At 37.6% G+C, this 22812-nt stretch overlaps 1 long non-coding RNA gene across 1 annotated transcript; it reads right to left on the reverse strand.

Moving 5' to 3' along the window:
- Positions 1-665: 665 nt before the first annotated feature.
- Positions 666-17492, reverse strand: LOC117520635. The gene is made up of 3 exons (XR_004563713.1): positions 17278-17492; positions 16691-16697; positions 666-675 (listed from the first exon to the last, which is right to left on the reverse strand). It is a non-coding gene; the product is annotated as an uncharacterized LOC117520635 (long non-coding RNA).
- Positions 17493-22812: the final 5320 nt, after the last annotated feature.

The following is a 22812-nucleotide window of genomic DNA, read 5'->3' on the forward strand; positions in this document are numbered from 1 at the left end:
TTCGGAGACACCTTGGTGATATGTCTAAAAATATAAAATCCAAAGAATCAATTTACAATAATAATAAAAACTGCAAAAAGGTGAAAATCACCATATTTGATAACCAACCAGTTAACTGGATACATTACTTGAAACAATTAACTGGTTATCAAAGCCATTTCTCCCCTGACAACCGAATAACGGTTTCATATCTAATTTACTCATCAAAATAATAAAAAAAAACCTGATCAGTCATGCTGCTGCTGTTGCTGTTGTTTTTAATTGACTTTCTGTAAATTAAGCTTTTCTTTGTAAACTGCTGCTGATGGCACTTAAAATATGATGGCTTTTAAAAATGTTAAAAATGAACAAAAATAAACCACATGATATTATACATAAGTGATTTTATGAATGTTTTTCTAAGGAAAATCAAGAATTTATTTATTTAATGCATTTTGTAACAATTCATTTTATGCTGTCTTTCTTGAATTTTGTCTATTTGTAATGTATAACTTTATTTAATGGCTTCAAGCAATATTTTTACTTTCATGTTTTCTTTTGTTTTAGATTTCAGTTCGTTTAAATGCAATACAATGAGCCTAATATGAAATTGAGGGCCAAAGGCTTCACATAAATGCCCCTGGAGAACCTTAGCCTGTGCCATCTGAGAAGGGTCTTGATGTTAGACATGATTTGCTACAGAACCTGACAGTTGTTAATACAGCAGGTGTGCACTTTGCTTTCATGACAGCAGCATAGATGCCTGTGTGTCTTGGCCTCATTACCACATTTGGACCCACTGGAAGTTGCACAAGGACCCCTAGAGGTCCCTGGACCCCAGTTTATAGAGGGCACAGAAATCAAGTGAAATAAAATGTCAGGCTGCAGATCAAGCTGCACAATATCAGTCATTTATTTTCAGCTGCAGGTTTCTGCATGATTGTACAGGGCACTTAAAGAACCACAACAAACAGTGAATTAGATAAATAAAAAAAAATACATATATGTGTAAAAATTGGGGAGAAAATGAATTAATAAATGAGCTGTCAGTGAAAATGAGAAAATAAAATTGAATAAAGAGTAAATAAGTAGTCTAAAGAAGAAACAGTACATCAAACAGTATAACAAATAATACATATTGTCACTCTTACTTTATTTATAAATTATTTGCTGTTTATTAAGAAAATCAGTTAATGTACATCAAAAAGGCTTTTATTTTTATATTTTTTATTATGTAAAAGAATAAATGTGGTGATTTTTTATGAATAACATGAAATTGAAAATGTGTGACTACGGAAGCGTATTTACAGAAGTGTATTGCATTCACTGAATTAAAAAAAAAATAATTGACCACTGATCTCGTAATTACGAGATCCTGATAAAAAAATTTGACCGGTGATTACGACATCACCGGTCAGTTTTTTTTTTTTTTCCAGTGAATGCAATACGCTTCCGTACTTACACATTTTTTGTACAAACATTTCTGCATAATTTTCCATTGTTTCTAGTTTTATTTTCACATTCCGGAGTAACCCATGTTGGGCCCATTCATGAGTTATTTGGTACTAAAAGAATTACCAAATCAAACTTCATTTTTGTCCCATCTTATTTTCCCACGTTTATTTATTGATTGATTGATTTATTCATTGATTTATACATTTTTTTTTCATGTTTTCATTCATGTAGTCATTATTTTATTCTTTATTGTTCCACTTTTAATGCCATATAGATTCCAGAAAACAATGAACTAACTTGATTGTAACACAATGTGTTGCACTTCATAAAAATGATAAATAAATGCTTGATTTCAATACACCAATCAATACTGAAAAAATAATGCAGAATACGGTTCCATTTGTAATCGTGTTAAATCAACTCCATCATAGTGTAAATTAACTCCATTAACGTTCATCACCTAGAATTCCCACATTAGTAGAATTTATTTAACACAACAGCAGACTTGATTTAACACAATTTTAAAGAGGTCCCGCTGCACTGGCTGCAGTGTTAAATGAATACACAATCAAATAAATAAGGTCCCATTTGAAATGGTATTCAAACAACTCTGTAGTGTTAAAAACTAAATAGAATGGCTCAAAATTAAGAGTGAATTTTTATTAGATGGAGTTGATTTAACACTCATGACTGATAGATGGATAGCTGGATAGATAGATGGATGGATAGATGAATGGATGGATGGATGTTTAAGGCTTATTTGCACAAATTATTAAACCTTTCATCCACCTCTGTCTCAATTCAATAAAAATGAAAAATGGCTCATAATAAAAGCACGACGCGGGGAAAACAGGTTTAATATATCATCATTTTATTACACACTTATTTCACTTTCTGTGCGAATAAAGATATCTCTCAAATGCACAAGGTGGCTAGAGGGAAGCATAAAAATCAATTGTGTGAATTCAAGGCTATATCAATAACAGCGCAGGGACAAGAACAACGCAAACGTATAGTGGCTAAAGACCTGTTTGTGTTTGCACGTTGCAGGCAAATGACATGATTATTGACGACGCAATATGCAAAAGCCAAGCAACTAAATGATGCTTGAGAGCCCCTTTAGAAGAACACGTCAGCGCCACGGCGACATCTGTGCTAAAGTGCAGCAAAGAGTTTCCAGAGAACACAACGTGTCTGTTCACAGCTGCAGCTTCAGACGATCAAACGTCACAACGGATCAAACGTCACAACAGATCTTATTTTGTGCAGCATGTAATGGCACCCTGCTGCTGTAAAAAGAACAGGTTTAGAAAGACTTTCTTTCTGTTTAAGGTTTATTTAAGTCTGCAATATTTGCTGACAAAGCTGTTGACTCTCACACCAAATGCTGATTTTACATTATGAAGACAAAAAATAAATAAATAAATAAAAATCTATTTTTCATGATATTCCAGTCCAATTCCAGTGGTTAAAAGACTAAACTGAAATCCTCTGAACCAAAAGTCAGATTATTATATATTTTGTCACACTTCTAACAGAAGTTAAAGGGGTCATATGATCAACTTAAATGGTAAATGGACTGCATTTATATAGCGCTTTTCCATCTGCATCAGACACTCAATATATATATATATATATATATATATATATATATATATATATATATATATATATATATATATATATATATATATATATATATATATATATATATATATATGTCTAAAACGGTTTCAGGTGTACATATGACTTAAAACAGGGGAGTTTCTCTACTTGCACTAATAATCCTGAACCACATAACTGAAAAAGGCTGATAACAATTTTTGCACAACATGAAATTTTTACCAAAAATTACCTTATTATTTGGTATAGAGTTATTATTAACTCCAGAGACCTCATTGCATAAAAGACTGATTTAATTATTTAAAATTAAAAATTCATCCATTAGCCTATGGGTTAATTATTGCTTTAGATCAAGCTTATTGCACTTTAATGGCCAAAAGACCATTTCACACTCCAAATTTCATTACATCATGCCTGAATAATAAGTGATTTACTCATGGTCATGCACAGTCATTGTTAATGATATTGACTTCTAATTGAAAATGAATGTGGAAAAAAAAAATGGGGCGGGGGAGATGGTTTAAAGTGGTTTTATGAATCACATATTTTGGAGGAGAACTCGTATTGTGTTTTTTGTACCAGACAAAATGTGGTTAACGCAGTGTCTTTACCAGAATGTACTCGTACATATTTGAAGAGGACACAAAATTGTAAACCTGCAGTTATCAAGGACAATAGTGGATTATTCAGGTATTGAGGCTGACAGCCTGAGCAAACTCTGTCAGTGTCATGTTGCACTCATCTGAACACATTGGTTTTCACCATAATTAGCTCCCAAGAGCTTCATTTATGAAAAAGCATATTATGTATTTATTTTTTAATATTTGCAGACTGATCCATTTCACCTCCATCTGAAAATGTTCCAAAAGCATCCCCTGTACACACACACACACACACACACATGAAATTGGATGCAAAATCCCGGTTATCAATGCATGATTCCATATTTGTATATTAAAACACTTTAATTGCTGAGGCTACAAGAAGATGTATCCATTGAATTTTGTTCAGTGGATACATACGTATATATATATATATATATATATATATATATATATATATATATATATATATATATATATATATATATATATATATATATATATATATATATATATACGTGTGTATATACGCACACACAGAACACACATATGTGTGTGCGCGTGTGTGTGTGCGTATATACACACGTTGAATGCTAGCTTGAACTGACCTATTTTTCACTGTCTCCAGCTGCTGCAGTTTTCTCCAGAGGTCCATTAACTGTCAAAGGCTTACACAGCAATAATTGTGTTTTCAGACAACTGAATTTTGACCTAATCACAAAAGAACTGTGTCATAATGAAATGCACAAACACAAGTTAAATGAATGCATATAGTATCTGATAAACATTATTGTCTGCTGAGGGAAACTTGTTAAACTCAAGTGATATTTAATGCATCAACTGTAAAATAAAGTTTAACTGATACCCAGCAACAGCTCCAGAGATTTTCTATGCAGCCCAGTAACTGGGTTGGATTACTGCACAGCGGGGGTGACTGAATGTATTGTAAAAGTGCACATAGTTTTTTTAAAATAAATTCATGTTAATTCACAAAATATACAAAAGATACTTCACTTCACTTCGTCATTATGGACAGACTCGAAGTCCATTTGAAGAACACACCAACAGCACTAAAAGAAACGAGAACTCGTTGCACTCCTTGAAAACTATACCAATATTTACACAGAGGTGACTGGCACTATACCACACTAGAACTAGGATATGACAGTAGTATGATCCTGGTGTTCTGAGAAAATGTTTAGTCAAGAATTAAATTTAAACCGAGCACATTTAAAGCTCCAACAAATTTTTTTTTAGGCAATAAATAAATAAATAAATCTACAGGGTAACAACATATTGTTGCAATTGTAAAGATATACATATCTGTAATAAAGGTACTCCTTACCAACATAATTTTGGGTTTTATGAAAAGTTTGTCTATTGACTTTTTGTATTTACTGATCTGCAATGGGCAATGGAAGATCTGCCCATTGGGTTTAAATGCAGAAAGTGACATGGCTCTGTGCATGACTGTAATCAGCAATTTTGCTAATGTAATAAACCCCATCGCCAATCAAGATCCCACCCCCAACCCCAACCCCACCCCCAACATGCTGTTCTCTCAATATTCCCCTCGCTGACTTTGCCCAAAGGCGTTGTCTGAGGTCGCTGGCTGTGCGTGATGAATCGTTATCTCCAGGCCATGCTGCTCATCTGGGTAATAAAGTACCAGCAAGGCGGACACAAAAGGAATTTGTCACAGTTGCCTCCCCAAGTGGGACCTACGCACAGAACGGGTAGCTTTCAACTGGGGTTAGCCAAAGGAGGCAACAGACATGGAATTATTGGAAGATAAGAAAAAAATAGTGTAAAATGTGAATATAATGTGAAGCAAAAGGTGCTTGAGGCATCATAAGAGGTTCAAATAATTGTGCTTAAAGTTGAACCTATCTCGGACAAATTCGCATGTTTATAACCTTATTTTTTATACACTGTTAACAATCCAACTTCTGAGTGTTCACTTTCTTTGACAATTGTGTTTTATGAGAAACACTAGACCTCTAAATTAACTAAAATTGTTTTTCCAAAATCCAAAAATTACAGAGTATATCTCAAAACGCATTCTCGCTGTGTTATTGCTGGTGGTGTTACTCAAGAGGGCCTGTTTATTCACAGGTGACAGCCATAAAATTGCACAGAAGATAAAACATTTGCCTTTGTTATTCATTGTTAATAAATTCATTTTTCGATAAAGTTAGATCTTTTATTTTAAATGTGTTATAGCTATACATTAGCTAGCTTGGCCAACATTAAGCAAGTGTCACCTTTGTCTTGGCTATCTTACTAGTAAAGCTTGCAGCATATTTCATGTTGTATCTGTGTTTCATATTTCCTTATTACTTGCACACAGTTGGTATAAACCAGTTATATTAGAAAAAAAATAGTCCTAGCTTACCATATTCCTTTAAACATTGGTGCACCACTAATATACTATATGAATTATTACAAGGCATACAATGAATTTTTAAACTACTGACAAATGTCCACATTAATTCCTTCCTAAACAAATTTTCCAAAAACGTGTTTCTTACTAATGACACAATTGGCAAAGGTAAGTCATCGGAGGCTTGGTGGCTAACAATGTTTTAATATGACTAAGGTTGCAAAACTATGTACTTATAGAACTGATAGCACTACTGAGTTGATGATGGACAGTTTGTTAAAAGTTTTAAGAGATGATGTTACAGCAATGTCGGATTCAAAAATAATAATTAAAAAACAATGCAATCGCAATATTTAGCGGGATTCATTGATCCATCACCGTGAAGATTAGAATTACAGTTCTTGTGAGAGCCTCGCTAGAATGACAGTTATTGCAAGAGGCAAAAACTGGGCAATGGCATTCAATCACTAAATGATAACACTCTCATTTTGCAACTATTTTTTTAATCAGCATTCTGAAAATATCACTGAAGGTTTGTATAAGTCTGTAATGGAAACTCAGCTAGTGTTCTACAAAGGGTTTCCCTGATTTTCTGGCTCAATTTGGGTCACAAAGTCTTATATTTGACCTGGCAAAAGTGAAACCACAATCTAAAATGGCATCTGTCAAATTAGCTATGCCCTAAAATCCTACCATACCAAAGTGAAAAATGTTTTAAAAACAGATAAATATAGTTTGTTGTCAGTCCTAAGGCAACAGAGCAAATACACCACCTTACATTATTCTTGATTTAAGGAGTAGCCATAAACTGGAAGTTAGCTAGCATGGCACAGTCACTCCAATGGCTATTCATGCTAATTTGTTCACTAAATACAGTTTTTAAACTGCTTAGCCACAGGCTGCCATTTTATCTTGCTGATAAGATGTATGCAACCCCTTTAACATTATGTTTTTGTAATATTTGCAGTTTTGCTCATGTTTCTGTCTTACATTAGCATGTTGGTCTCTTTAATAGAAATATAGCTACATGGCTAATGACTGACTGGTTGTTTGTTTCACTTTGTTTTTGTTGCACATTGTGCAGAGCCCATCAGTCATGTAATCTGTGGCTTTATAAATAAACTCATGATGATTTTTAGATGCTGTTTTGTGTCATTAGTTGATGTTAATCGTTTAATTAATACACTCTTCGTGATTTTCCACTGCTGATTGAAAGCACTTCCCAGGACTGTTGATGAGGAGTAAAGCAAAGCACACAAGGTGGAAAAACACTTTAACTTTCATCGATTAGGCCTTGAAATGTGACTCAGTGGACATTTGTCACACAGCAACCAAGAGTCCAGCTGGGGACGTCTGTAGCATACCTCACAGATGTCGAAAATGAGTTGTTTCAGGCCCCAATTTTTTTTTGAGTAGGGAAGTTTTTACATGCACAGTCATAAGATATTGCAACTTTGACAATATTGAGAATAAAACTAAACCCATAAAAAGGTTGATTAAAACACGATTTTGCACAAAACAACCCCATATATATATAATTTTGAAACACTGAAATTGAAAGTGCTCTACTTAAAAACATTTAAAAATGAGATGGAACTGAAACCCAGGATTACATTGGGTGCTGTTTTGCAGTAGAATTATTATAAAGTATTAAAGAGCACTTTGAGTTTATGTTTTTGTCTATGTGTCACAAGGATTAGACAAAAACTATCAAAGTGACTTTTATGAAACTTGCTGGAGTCATGTTCCAAAGAAGAACCCATTTAATTTTTAAGTCTCTCTTGAACTGGAGTGGAGTTTTAAAAAAAGGAAAACACTTTCTTCACCACTGAAAGAGAGGGATCATTTTCAGACTAATTTCTCAATGAATATTTCATCACTTCTTATGAAGGGGGAAATACATGCATATTTCTATTCATATATAATAACCATGAATATGTAGGATTTTGACTTAGCGGGGTCAGGATAAAAGGTCAGATTTGGTGGAACAAAATATGTTTTTGCATTGGGAATATTATATTACAGAGGAGTATTTGGCCCTGGCAGAGGTCTGCACTCTCTGGGTGCCCTTCTAGGTTTTATATATATATATATAGACAAGCTAAATCAAGGAAGAAATTGATGGAAAATGTGTTGAAACAATCCAGATTCAACATCTAGTTCCAGATTACCATCATTAAATGTGTTCTTCCTCCTGATTGAGTAATCCCGTTTACAGACAAACACACACACACACAAAAAAAACCTTGATGAAGACACGCGTGGCTTTTTTTCTTTTTCTTTTTTTTTAAGCAGTGTAGGAGGGTGCAGCCTGCACAACCTTTCTTTCTCAGACTGAGGATCCTCCCGCTGTCCCCTCAAGAACCACCACTGTGGAACCGTTTTTACTGAGAGGGTGGAATTACATTATTCTGCATTTGGAAGGTTCAGTCCTTGACTCTTCGCCTCCCTCAGGGGAAAATCTGGCGCCTCCTGCCCGGAGCAGACGACTCCAAACTGGACGGAGCACAGGGGAGGAGGAGGAGGAGGAAAAAAAAAAAAGGAAAAGAGGAGAAATTTACCGCAAAGCTGCAGACAGGACAACCGCAGGATTACATCTGCAGGTATTATTATTAGTAGTAGTAGTATTAGGGGAAAATGTCCAGACTTTGTGCTGAAAGTTGAACACAGCAAGCTGAAATAAATGCTTGTTTTTGTTTTTTGTTTTTTCCTGACTGTCTTTTAAATGCAAACCGATTCATTCCCGGCTGTTTGCTTTAGATAAATGTATCGATTAGACATCAGTTAGATTCGGTGCCTGCGCTTTATTGAGTAAGTTGGTGAACCTTAAAGTGGATTACAGGAACTGCTCTGCCCCTCCGGTGAACTATTTAGGTGAATCTAATTTACTTTTATAAAGACCATCTATTTTATTTACTCTGATCGCTATTATCATCCGGGCTTTTGTGCTGCAGACAAACTTTTTGTAGGATTCTTTCATTTTTTAATTGGAGGGAAAATACCTTGTTTTTATTTTTTTTTCCACTCTATCTATCTATCTATCTATCTATCTATCTATCTATCTATCTATCTATCTATCTATCTATCTATCTATCTATCTATCTATCTATCTATCTATCTATCTATCTATCTATCTATCTATATATATATAGAGATATATATATATATCTATATCTATATATATATATATATATATATATATATATATATATATATATATATATATATATATATATATATATATATATAAAAGATTTGTAATATGTTGTGTTATTTGTTGTTTGCAGGTGGAACATCTTCATCTGGAGATATCAACCCAACATGATGCAACAAAGTCACTAACTATATGATTTGGAATCAAGGAATTATATGCTTTAATAAGGAATATCACACTCTGAAACTCGACCTTATATGCTAATATATTTGAAAAATATGGACAGTCTCTGCATGTGTTTTATATATTTCATGAGCTAAAACATTTGCAGAACTCATGCATAATATTAAACATGCAGACCTTCCAGGCACGAGAAAAAAAATATATATTGATTTTTTCCACCATTCATGAATTCATTTTCTAAGGGTACATTGATTTGTGCATCTCTAAATCAAAATGCATTCATGGAGAATGGGCTGTGCAGCACACACATCATGCACCCCAATTTGCATCTCGATGCATATGAAGGAAAATGAATTTGAATGTGTTTGCATGTAAAAAATCTTATTACACATTTTATTGATTTTTTTTTAAATTCCATTATAACATGCATCACATCTTTGGCATATATATATATATATATATATATATATATATATATATATATATATATATATCAATCAATCAATCAATTTTTTTTATATAGCGCCAAATCACAGCAAACAGTTGTATATATATATATACATATATACAAAATATGTTTTTTTTTAAATATATATATATATATATATATATATATATATATATATATGTAAAATCTCACTTTATGCCTGAGGTGTTGATTTTGCCGTCAGGACGCACGGCGCGCTGGACAGTCAGTTGCGCCTTTCGACCTCTGCAGCGCACAGAGCCTGCTGCGCACATTGCGTCCTATTTAAGTGTAATTGGCCGTATCATTGGCCTTTGTCTTGTTTACAAAGCGGCCAACAGGAGCCGTAATTTAATTTTCTCCGCCGCATTGAGGAGCCACCAGCCGCCTGTCAGGCCGAGCTCAGGCTCTCCGTCCCCGGCAGCGCGCGGCGCGGTGGCCCCGGGGCCATTTCACAGACATCTGCCCCGCATCAAGCCCACATCCTGCAGGAGCAACACCAGCAAGCACCTGCTCGAAGCCATCGAGCTCAGCGAGGATTTTTAATCAGTTTCATAACCGTGCATTCAAACATAACACGTACATATATTTCTCTCATCAGTGATGAGCACGATTTTCTCTTCATTTTCATCATATTTACACTGGATTAACTAACCAACAACATATCCATCAATCATGCGTAGGGAGGATTAATTTATTTATTTATGAGTACCTACAGGTTGATTTTAGGTTTGAGAGGAAACATTTTGGTGCTTCAGTTGCAGAGTTCTGGACACTCAGATTGAAATTAAAGTCGACACTTGTCTGATTTTGTAGCACGTTGTCATAAAATTAAGAATTTGCTCTAAAATCATCTCGTGTTAAAATGGGCAACAATTGGAAACTGTAGGCCAGATTAAAAAATAAATTCTCATCACGTGGGGGTCCTCCTGAAAAGTTCATTTTCAAAAAAAAGCACCTGAGATTAAGTGAATATAGTAATCAAAGTGTGGAGAGCTGCCTGATAACAAAAAAAAAAAAAACAAAAACAAAAAAACAAATCACTTCAATTCACAAATGTGGCAAGAAATAATCATTTTAATCACCAATCAATTTGATTTGTCTATAAACTGTCAAAAATCCTGTTTTCTCCAGATGTTAGACACTTTCAAATCAATCAAAAGATTTAATTCGTGTTGTTTGCAATGACGTCACAGCCAATTTATGTGAGGCAAGAAAATTTAAATACATTTTAAATCTGTGTTGTTGAAACCCATGTTAAAAAAACACCACTGTGTGGGATAAAAGTTTCTTACATGGTTTAAAAACAGCCTGAGAAAGAACAGTTTAAACCACATTGGTTCTCTGTACCCAGATTGATGATGGTCTAAAATCTTTCACTGAATTATACCAGTTGGTAACATTTTATTATTAAAAAAACACCGTCTTACAGTTAATAAAGAGTTGTGTTATGCAATTATTTGTTAATGTATTACTTAATACAGTAATAAACACTAAGTAACCCTTAATTCTGTGTTAACTAATTTGATGTTCATGTTAGTTAGTGCAGTAATAAACATAAACTAATAGTTAAATAAGACTTCACTTATGTGTTTAGCAGTCATATATTAATGACGTTCATGTTGATTAATACAGTAATAAGCATTAAGTAACGCTTAAATAAGCCTTAACTAATGTCTTTAAGAATAATTTATTAAAGTATTCAGTACCTTTTTTAAATTATTAAATAATATACGAGGTCTGTCAATAAAGTAACGGTCCTTTTTATTTTTTTCAAAAACTATATGGATTTCATTCATATGTTTTTACATCAGACATGCTTGAACCCTCGTGCGCATGCGTGAGTTTTTCCACGCCTGTCGGTGACGTCATTCGCCTGTGAGCACTCCTTGTGGGAGGAGTCGTCCAGCCCCTCGTCGGAATTCCTTTGTCTGAGAAGTTGCTGAGAGACTGGCGCTTTGTTTGATCAAAATTTTTTCTAAACCTGTGAGACACATCGAAGTGGACACGGTTCGAAAAATTAAGCTGGTTTTCAGTGAAAATTTTAACGGCTGATGAGAGATTTTGAGGTGATACTGTCGCTTTAAGGACTTCCCACGGTGCGAGACGTCGTGTAGCGCTCTCAGGCGCCATCGTCGGCCTGTTTCAAGCTGAAAACCTCCACATTTCAGGCTCTATTGATCCAGGACGTCGTGTGAGAACAGAGAAGTTTCAGAAGAAGTCGGTTTCAGCATTTTATCCGGATATTCCACTGTTAAAGGAGATTTTTTTAATGAAAGACGTGCGGACGGATTGCAGCATCGGCTCGCAGCCGCCGCGACGCTCCGCCACAGGAAAAACACCTCTGTTGGAAGCCTTGAGGACAAGTTGGAACATCTCCAGCTGTTAAACAATTTCTCATATACTCACTCCACTGAAAGCCATCAAAAGCCGCCTGGATTTTACAAATGGTTATCAACACGGAGGTGTTTTTCCTGTGCCGCCGCACCGTGTCGGCTGCGTCCCGACACGCGGACCCGTCCGTACGTCTTTCATTAAAAAAATCTCCTTTAACAGTGGAATATCCGGATAAAATGCTGAAACCGACTTCTTCTGAAACTTCTCTGTTCTCTCACGACGTCCTGGATCAATAGAGCCTGAAATGTGGAGGTTTTCAGCTTGAAACAGGCTGACGACGGCGCCTGAGAGCACTGAGCGACGTCTTGCACCGTGGGAAGTCCTTAAAGCGACAGTATCACCTCAAAATCTCTCATCAGCCGTTAAAATTTTCACTGAAAACCAGCTTAATTTTTCGAACCGTGTCCACTTCAATGTGTCTCACAGGTTTAGAAAAAATTTTGATCAAACAAAGTGCCAGTCTCTCAGCAACTTTTCAGACAAAGGAATTCCGACGAGGGGCTGGACGACTCCTCCCACAAGGAGTGCTCACAGGCGAATGACGTCACCGACAGGCATGGAAAAACTCACGCATGCGCACGAGGGTTCAAGCATGTCTGACGTAAAAACATATGAATGAAATCCATATAAAAAGGACCTATACTTTATTGACAGCCCTCGTATAAATGAATACCTTCGTAAACATGAAGACCTTTAATTAATGATGATTAAACACAATAAGTGCTAATTCACTGTTAGTGAATCCTTATTACCACGTTAATTACCCTTATTATAAAGTGTTACTAAACTCTTTCTAATGAGTGCACAAAATGAGCCATTGGCTGGTTTAAGCCAGTACAAAACTTTATGTAAAAATGGTTAAATCCAAATCATCTCAAAAAGAAAAAGAGAAAATTTGAGCATTTGAAACGTGTCATAAATAAATCAGGACAATCAGTTTACACTTATTTTTCCAGGAATTGTTTAAGATTGATTTAAAACATAACAGATGTATAAAGGTGATGTGCACATTAAGATCACAGAAATATTCAGTCAACATGTGTGGAGCAGAAATAAAGTCAAATAATTAAAATAATGAAGAAAAAATAGGCAGCAGCCTTTCAAGACTGAATCCTGATCAACAGGCAGAAGCATTAACAGTCCGGTGGATTACTGTCAGGTCAGTGAGTGACGTAAAGACAACGTGGCACCGCCAGAAACTACCGTTCAGCACCTCTTTGTTTGTACAAACCAATATCTTTGCTTTTTTTTTTACAGCTCAACAGATTCAGGGCCATAACCAGTTTTTCCTGAGTGGATGTGGGTGGGGGTGGCGGGGTGGGGAGTGATATATTAATCAGACTACTGAGGTGCATTCAAACACATGAACAAAATTATGTTTATTTAACTTCTACTGTATTAAGAGCATTGAATAGGAAAGTGTGTCCAAACCTTTGACTGGTACTGTATCTTGCATTTTTGACTTCCAAACCATGTTTTATATCTTGCCACAAATTCATCAACTTCTGGATTATTTTATGTATGTATGTATGTATTTATTTATTTGCTGTATATGTGAACATATTTCACATCAGGTCTCTCCAATCTAATCAGTTTTTATTGAATCTCCTGGAATCCACCAACAGCAACTGAAGACAACTGTAGAAGAAGAGTAGTAAATGGACTGCATTTTTACAGCGCTTTTCCATCTGAATCAGAACCTCAAATCGCTTTACAATGATGCTTCACATTCACCCATTTACTCACAAGGTGCAAAGTGTTGAGCTGCACACTGAGCGCTACTTGGGTATTAAGGAAATCATCCAAGGACTGATTCAGATTTGAACTGAGGACCCTTTGGTCTTCAGTCCTCCAGTTTATTAACCTTTAGTCCATCACCTCCCTACTTAACGTTGTTGATGCTCTGTGGGCTGTGGCACTGACAGACAGGTCACATTTGAGGCAGATACACAATTCAGTCTTGAGAGTTATGTCAAGAAGCTCACACAGTAATACTGAAAATACTGAACAACGTTTAATTTTGTCCAGAGTAATCCAACAGTACTTCTGATATTAGCTTTACCATTAACCATGAACTACCTTTGTACTATTGAGTGAAATGAGCAGAGGTGGACAATTAGATTAATCAATTTGGAGCTAATCACCAAGCTAAATTTATTGTACTACAAATGCAATGTTGCTTTATTTAGTAAAATAGCAAACTGGACAGGATTCTGACATCAAAGAACACATGCAAGAAGAATATATGAGTTTTTCCACCAAGGAACTCAACAGGCTTCTTTTTGTGCAAACCATGTGCTAATTAGCCAAGATGGTAATGAGAGTTATAGTTTTAATTGGGATAGGCTAGCTGTTTAGCAGTGGCTACCCAGACAATAAATTATAACGTGAAGGAAGTGTATTTGGATTACCAAGGATCGTCTTACTGCTGACTTTAAACTACTGAGCTGATCATGGACCAGGTTACATGTTTTGGAAAGAAACACGCGTGCACATAACTGGTGTGCAGCTGCGTGTGTGCTAAAAAAAATGCTGTGCAGCAGACGACACAGAGGGAAGCATTCTAACTGAACGCTGTAGTCATCACTTTCCCTACTGAGAAGCACTTTCCTGCATTGTTCTGCAATGCACCATTTATTTTTTCATATGCACACACACCTGTGCACCAGTTATGTGTACGCCTGTCTATAAAATTGTTCAGTGTAAGACATCTATTTTGAAAACTGACACCATTTTGGACATTAATTGTCCAGTCCAACTATCCTGGCAACGCTAGCTGTCCAGCATTGCCAGGATAGTTTGTAATTTGTCTTTGATGCAAGTTCTTGTGTCAAAGGTCACCAATAATAACCTCAATGTTATCAATTCATGCAAATTATTCAAGCAAATATCACCTCCTGGCAAATAAGACTGAAAATAACTGAAATCTGGTCAAAATCATTCTCGCTCCACACAAGTCTAACTACAGCTGTAGCTGAAAGAAGGGTTGCTGGGGCACACATCTGGCCCCTCTGGGTACACCCCTGAAATTAATTAAAGTGTGACAAAAAAAATGACTCTACATTAATGTGCATGAAGCTACACACTAAACGCTTAAAAAAAATCAACCGAGGTGACGAATAATCAAGCCTCTCCCCAAAAAACAACAACAAAATCAAACAAGGTTTTGAAAATGGCCTTTTAAGCATCTGAAGAAAAATGAACTGTTGTGGTGCGTTTGCATGTTTGTAAGTCTCTGTGCGTTTGCAAAAGCAGAACAAAAAGATGGAGAGAGATGGCACATTAGGCCTGAGGGCGCATCATTATTAGAGAGCCTGGCTCCTCTCTCTCTCTCTCTCTCTCTCTGTCTCTACCAGGCCTGCTCCATCCAATCACAGCGGCGGCTGAAGGACAAGCGGAGCCGTATGGAGCCTCCATACAGGGCAGTGCAGTTCCCGCTCTCTAATTACGCCATGATACAATGCAATATTCCTCTGCAAATATTCCCACATAAATTCATTTCACAAGCCATTAAAGATACAGCAGGCGAGATCATTTACATCCCAGTACAATACAGCACGATGCTTTTACAGCACCGCCAAATGTGCCAAGTCCCCCCGGTTGAACGGCAACCTGGTAGGCATTAACTCAACATAATGTCTCACAAATTAAAGTATTGCTGGGGCTACCACCACGGCATCAGATAAATGTGCTCTATTAGGAGGCCTCAAGCTGTGCACAAAACAATTGATTGCTTGTTTGTGTTTTCATACGGTGTCCGTGAGCACGCAGAGTGATGGATGAGAGGACGCCACCTCAGGTTGCTGTTGGTCGACTGGCGCTTTTCTTCCCTCCTCTATTAGCGGAGTTCAGGCCAAGCACACCTTGGATTTTGTTTATTGGGAAAGCTGAGAGGGGGAGGTGGTGCAGAAGGGGCTGATGGGAGCTGAACCCCAGCCAATGAGGGCAGACGTGATTGCAGAGGCTGTGAGGTGTTAAATGCAGTTATGTTCCCACTGCAGGTCTTCATGCTCCAGTTGCAACTTCAGCTTACATCAGATGTTATTTTTATACTGTTGACGTGACAAATCTCTCTTTTTTTTTTGTTTGCCAAAAGTGCAGAAATATTACATATCTGGCAACAATTTCCAAAATTCTATTCTATTAATGGTCTGATGGCTGTGAAATCCAACATGATCAGAGTCTGAGGATTTGCTGCAGCCTTCATCCACCTTCCCAGCCAATGGGTTACAAGGCATTGCCTCCTCCACCACTGAGCCACATTAGCCATCTTGTGTTTAGGGTTCCTGTAGGGCTTTCATGGTTACAACAGTGGTCACAGGGCACACAAGGTCCCCACCGTTTTTCACCCCAACAAGCATTGCCCTACTACCCAGGTGTCATGAAGCGGACAAGGGGTTGAATTTTGACATGTCTCACATAGAACAAATAAGTTAAACACCAGTGACTTGATAACTATTGTGTTTGCAGTTTAGACTCTTGTCAGGTTAACCATGAACCAAGTTTGATCCCTGAAAATTGAAGATCTCTTCAGCAAATATGGCAAAAGACGTTAAGGAAGGAGTAACCTCATGCTTGCATGAGCTACTTGTCTCTCTTAGCGGTTTTGTAGCAACAAGATACAACAGTCACTAGGCAGCCAGCTCAGCGGGGCCAAAATAGACAAGAAACCTATTTTATACAAATGCTGAGCAATGCGACACAGTGAATGCCAATCTGACTTAAAAGGCAGCATGACGCTAGCTGGCTCCTCGCTTGAACAAAATAATCCAAGATGGCGGAAAATGCTCTGAAACATCTTATTTATGTGTAAATCTAATGTGTTTGGCATTTTTATCATACATTTTTTTTAAATATTAGCGACAAATAAACACTACTAAATCTAAAAACACACCTCTGAAGTGATTTACACGACATCTTACGGTGATGTTAGCATGTTAACTAGCGCTACAGGAATGTCGCTGTGAAAGATGCTGGACTGAAACAAATCAAGCCAACTTTAGCTCCGTTTAACAGTCAAGCGTGGAGGAAAAACTCATAGTGACAATGTTGGGTTTTTCCATCTTTTTATAATCTATCATTAAACATTGTGCACATTAACACCAAGTAACCATGAGCTGGCCACGCCTTGGGAACACCCATGAAACATCAAATGCCAAATGCAATCTGACTGTAGGGTTTTGATTCCAAGTGCTCAGACTCTGTGAGGTCTGATCATGTCAGTAGCCATCACCGCGGCTACGCATCCACATTATGATTTTCACAGTCAAAGGGCTGCTTTTTGTTTTTGGAATGGATTTTGAAAACAGAATTAAAGGGGAATTTTTTTTTAGTCCTGCCTCTGCAAAGCAATAAAAAAAAGGGTGTTTAAGTTCGATCCAATATTTTGGGACAGGTTCCTGCTGTGAGGTCTGGGTTTCAGAGTAACTTTAGTCATATCCATAAAAGGTGTTTTGTGTCGTATTGGCGTTTTGTCTAAACCACTGTTTTCGGTGCACGAAAATGCTACTTGTTGAAAACAGGTCCCAGAGTGGATAAATTTCAAAATGGCGCATTTGTGTTTTCATATGTACAATATGCAATTTTTTTTTGTGAAATGATGATGTCATAGCCCCACCCCTCTAACCTCCCAGGCCGCACATCGTACCTTTCTCTGTCTGGTGTCTCGGTTATTGCACCTGAAATGTGTTCATTATATTGGTGTATTTGGATTGACACAGTTCCCAGTCCACGTCCTCTTGTAGTTTAGTCGGTTTGCAATCTAGTGTGACTCAAAACAGAAGTTTGACTTTGTATGTGCTTAACCTCTGTGTTGTGTACTCTCACTCTCTGTCGTTTCACTCTCGGGATGCAAACTCACAACTTCCGGCTTTGTTCAGAAGGCTAAAGCCCATGGCCTCTGGCATCTGTGGTCAGAGCGTCTTTTTGCGTTGGGGAATGAGGTTTACTGACTATCATAAGCTCAGCGACTCCTGCTGGCCTCCGTCACATGCTCATGCTCCACATCGTCTTCTCCATTTTTGCGTTACAGCTCCACATACAGGCCTGGCATGTATACTACAGTGTTTTCAGTGTTTTTGTGTGTACGTAGATGTATTTCTTTAAACAGTGGTGTGTTTACAGAACACTTCTTGGAAAGAAAAAACAATTGTATCCTTTTCCGTGTGGACAAGGCCTTAGCCATTTAAACGTGTGTTAATCTTTTTTTATTGCAAAAAAAAGGTTGTCTTTTTAGGTTCCAAAATCTCATTCATTTCATGAAAATGGGGGGATATTTTTAGAAAATCTACTTGAATAGGGGATATTTTTCACTCCAATCATGTGCTGCCACATTTGGTGTTTCTGACACGACTGGTCTGTGAGGTCAGGGTCTGGATTCTGCATTCGCCTTGTTTGCAGACTGTGAACCAAATGTTCCTTTGATTTCAGTGAAAGGAGGATGAAAAATTCTGTGATGGTTGACTGTGAGAGTGGAACCTGCATACATACTCTAGAAAATTTAAAATCCACAATTTTTGCCATTTACCTCAGCATCAAAGACACATTGGATGTTGATTTTTCGAGCATCAAACGGGCAGGAAGAATGTAGATAAGTGGATGAGTGGGTTAATCCATTCCACCCAGTTTGTGTAGACAATAAGTCAAAATCATTAAATGTGTTCATCTTACAGCGCATCAATTTATAATCAGTAAAACTGAGGATGAATCAATTAGTTCAGACTGCACTTTGATACATCAAGTCCCCTTAAAAAGCAACTTTGTTTAGCTTGTGTAATATCATATAGATGTGTCTGCCACCTCCTGGATGGTTTATGGATGCTGGATGGATTGTGGAAAATTACTAACAGCTGTGGTGTTTACATGCAGTTTGGATGCCACCTGTTCCAACACTGAGCGTGCCATGTGCTCGTCGGTGCGCTACGGCCTTCACGGCAGCGTCAGGCAACTGTTGGGGAAAAAATTATGCTCTGTATGAGGGCAAAAACAGGATGAATTATACAACAAAATGGAAAACAAATCCATAACTAAAGAATGGATAGAATGTGTGGCTGGGCATGACACCAAATCTCATCGCTGGTACAGCAAATTATGGATCGGTAAGTTGAAACACTGCTTCAAGATCTTTAAATATTTTGTGGAGTCTGCATGATAAGACGTCACATGCTGAGCTGCCAATGTGTACACACTGACATCTGCTGGATAATTCAGGAATGTGCAACCATATCAAAATGTATTTCATCTTTAAAGGCTACAGTCAGCACAGGGTTTGCATGTGTTTGTACCTTTAGTGATGGTGAAAGGAGGACTGTGACAGATTGACAAAAAGTTGAGTTTTTAAGCAGCAATCAAAGCCAGAGCTCCATGTTTTTAATTGTGGAAATTGTTGCATTGATGACATCTGTTCCGTAAATACTGCATAATTAACTATGTAGTCTAGTTAGTGGTTTCACTGTAACAACCAGTATGATGATTTTCTGTCGACATGTGAATGCAGCATTAGACTGGAGGACATGAATATTTCCAATAAAACATCAACATTCTCATCGTGTTTTGAATGATGTCGTAAGAAAAATAAATCTTGATGTTTTGAGCATATTTCTATGACTTTTTGCACAGGCACAATGTGAGTTTCACATTTAATATCTGCATGTTAGCATTTTGGTTAAGTTGCACTTAGAATAACAATAATAATAAGACAAATGTCCAACTTTTGGTGAGCGGGGTGCATCTACCGTCTTGTTTTCGGTGAGGTCATCACCGCTTGCTGCCTGTCAAATATGTTGGATATCTACAAATATTTGTGCGTTACATTTCATATGTTTTACTATGCTTTTTTCCCCTCCATGAGGATAACCAGAAAAATGACTGAATGCATTAAATATGAAAATTCAACATTTTATTTTCATTCCATCACATATATATACTCTACAATTTAAAGGAAAGAAATACACTCAACAAAAATATAAACGCAACACTTTTGGTTTTGCTCCCATTTTGAATGAGATGAACTCAAAGATCTAAAACTTTTTCCACATACACAATATCACCATTTCCCTCAAATATTGTTCACAAACCAGTCTAAATCTGTGATAGTGAGCACTTCTCCTTTGCTGAGATAATCCATCCCACCTCACAGGTGTGCCATATCAAGATGCTGATTAGACACCATGATTAGTGCACAGGTGTGCCTTAGACTGCCCACAATAAAAGGCCACTCTGAAAGGTGCAGTTTTATCACACAGCACAATGCCACAGATGTCGCAAGATTTGAGGGAGCGTGCAATTGGCATGCTGACAGCAGGAATGTCAACCAGAGCTGTTGCTCGTGTATTGAATGTTCATTTCTCTACCATAAGCCGTCTCCAAAGGCGTTTCAGAGAATTTGGCAGTACATCCAACCAGCCTCACAACCGCAGACCACGTGTAACCACACCAGCCCAGGACCTCCACATCCAGCATGTTCACCTCCAAGATCGTCTGAGACCAGCCACTCGGACAGCTGGTGAAACAATTGGTTTGCAATAACCAAAGAATTTCTGCACAAACTGTCAGGAACCGTCTCAGGGAAGCTCATCTGCATGCTCGTCATCCTCATTGGGGTCTCGACCTGACTCCAGTTCATCGTCGTAACCGACTTGACTGGGCAAATGCTGACATTCGCTGGCGTTTGGCACGTTGGAGAGGTGTTCTCTTCACGGATGAATCCCGGTTCACACTGTCCAGGGCAGATGGCAGACAGCGTGTGTGGCGTCGTGTGGGTGAGCGGTTTTCTGATGTCAATGTTGTGGATCGAGTGGCCCATGGTGGCGGTGGGGTTATGGTATGGGCAGGCGTCTGTTATGGACGAAGAACACAGGTGCATTTTATTGATGGCATTTTGAATGCACAGAGATACCGTGACGAGATCCTGAGGCCCATTGTTGTGCCATACATCCAAGAACATCACCTCATGTTGCAGCAGGATAATGCACGGCCCCATGTTGCAAGGATCTGTACACAATTCTTGGAAGCTGAAAATGTCCCAGTTCTTGCATGGCCGGCATACTCACCGGACATGTCACCCATTGAGCATGTTTGGGATGCTCTGGACCGGTGTATACGACAGCGTGTACCAGTTCCTGCCAATATCCAGCAACTTCACACAGCCATTGAAGAGGAGAGGACCAACATTCCACAGGCCACAATTGACAACCTGATCAACTCTATGCGAAGGAGATGTGTTGCACTGCATGAGGCAAATGGTGGTCACACCAGATACTGACTGGTATCCCCCCCAATAAAACAAAACTGCACCTTTCAGAGTGGCCTTTTATTGTGGGCAGTCTAAGGCACACCTGTGCACTAATCATGGTGTCTAATCAGCATCTTGGTATGGCACACCTGTGAGGTGGGATGGATTATCTCAGCAAAGGAGAAGTGCTCACTATCACAGATTTAGACTGGTTTGTGAACAATATTTGAGGGAAATGGTGATATTGTGTACGTATGTGGAAAAAGTTTTAGATCTTTGAGTTCATCTCATACAAAATGGGAGCAAAACCAAAAGTGTTGCGTTTATATTTTTGTTGAGTGTATGTTTGATGGAGTGCAACGTAAAAAAAAAGAAACGAGCAATAAGATGAAAGGCGGGGTTGTGGCCAAGTGGTCAGTGCACTTGGTTTCAGTGTGGAAGGTTCCCGGTTCAAACCCCATGCAGGGTTATGTCAGGAAGGGCATCCGGCATAAAACTTGTGCCAAATCAACATGGTGACCCCAAGTGACATAAGAAGGGAGCAGCTGAATCAACTTACTAATAAAATGAAAGGCAACAGTGGGCAGATACATGCCATGTTCACTCTACACACCACAATATAAATGTACAAGTAAATACATGTACATCTGGAATGGTGTTTCTGACTATGTGTGATGTCATTCCTACCAATCAATTACAAATATTTTGCTGATCAACATATGTTTTAGATAATCCATCTAGGCTTCTTTGTTGTTGAGATATACAGCGGCTTGCAAAAGTATTCAGCCCCTTGGTATTTCACACATTTTAATTTGTTTATGGCGTTCCAAATACAAAAAGTAAATTCCTTAGACTCAAACTGAAAACAAATCTGTACAACTTCATATCAATTAATTAAAAATATAAAAGCCAAGATGATGGGTTGCATAAGTAATCAGCCCCTTTGGTATAATACCTGTAAATAACCAGTTTAATTGCCAGTTTTCTTCAGATAAGTCAGGGGATGGATACATGAACATTTCCAAATCACTGAATATGTCTTGAACTTTATTTACATCAGTTATGAAGAAATACAAGCAGACTAAACAGTCTGGCACTCTATGGTAAATCTGTGTGGAGTAGACAGTTCTCAAAAACTGAGTGACTGTGCAAGAAGAAGAGTGAGGAAAGCCACCAAGACACCCAGACAACCCAGAAAAAGTTACAGGCTTCTGTGGCTGTGATTGGAGAAATTGTGCACAGTGCAAATTCTGCATTTTGTATCTCCAGTTGTACAGCTTCATGATGAAGTGGTATAGAGGAGGGTTTTCTTTCACTAAAACATCAAATCTAGGCTTG

Source organism: Thalassophryne amazonica, chromosome 11 (genome assembly GCF_902500255.1).
Source record: "Thalassophryne amazonica chromosome 11, fThaAma1.1, whole genome shotgun sequence".
Taxonomy (NCBI): Eukaryota; Metazoa; Chordata; class Actinopteri; order Batrachoidiformes; family Batrachoididae; genus Thalassophryne; species Thalassophryne amazonica.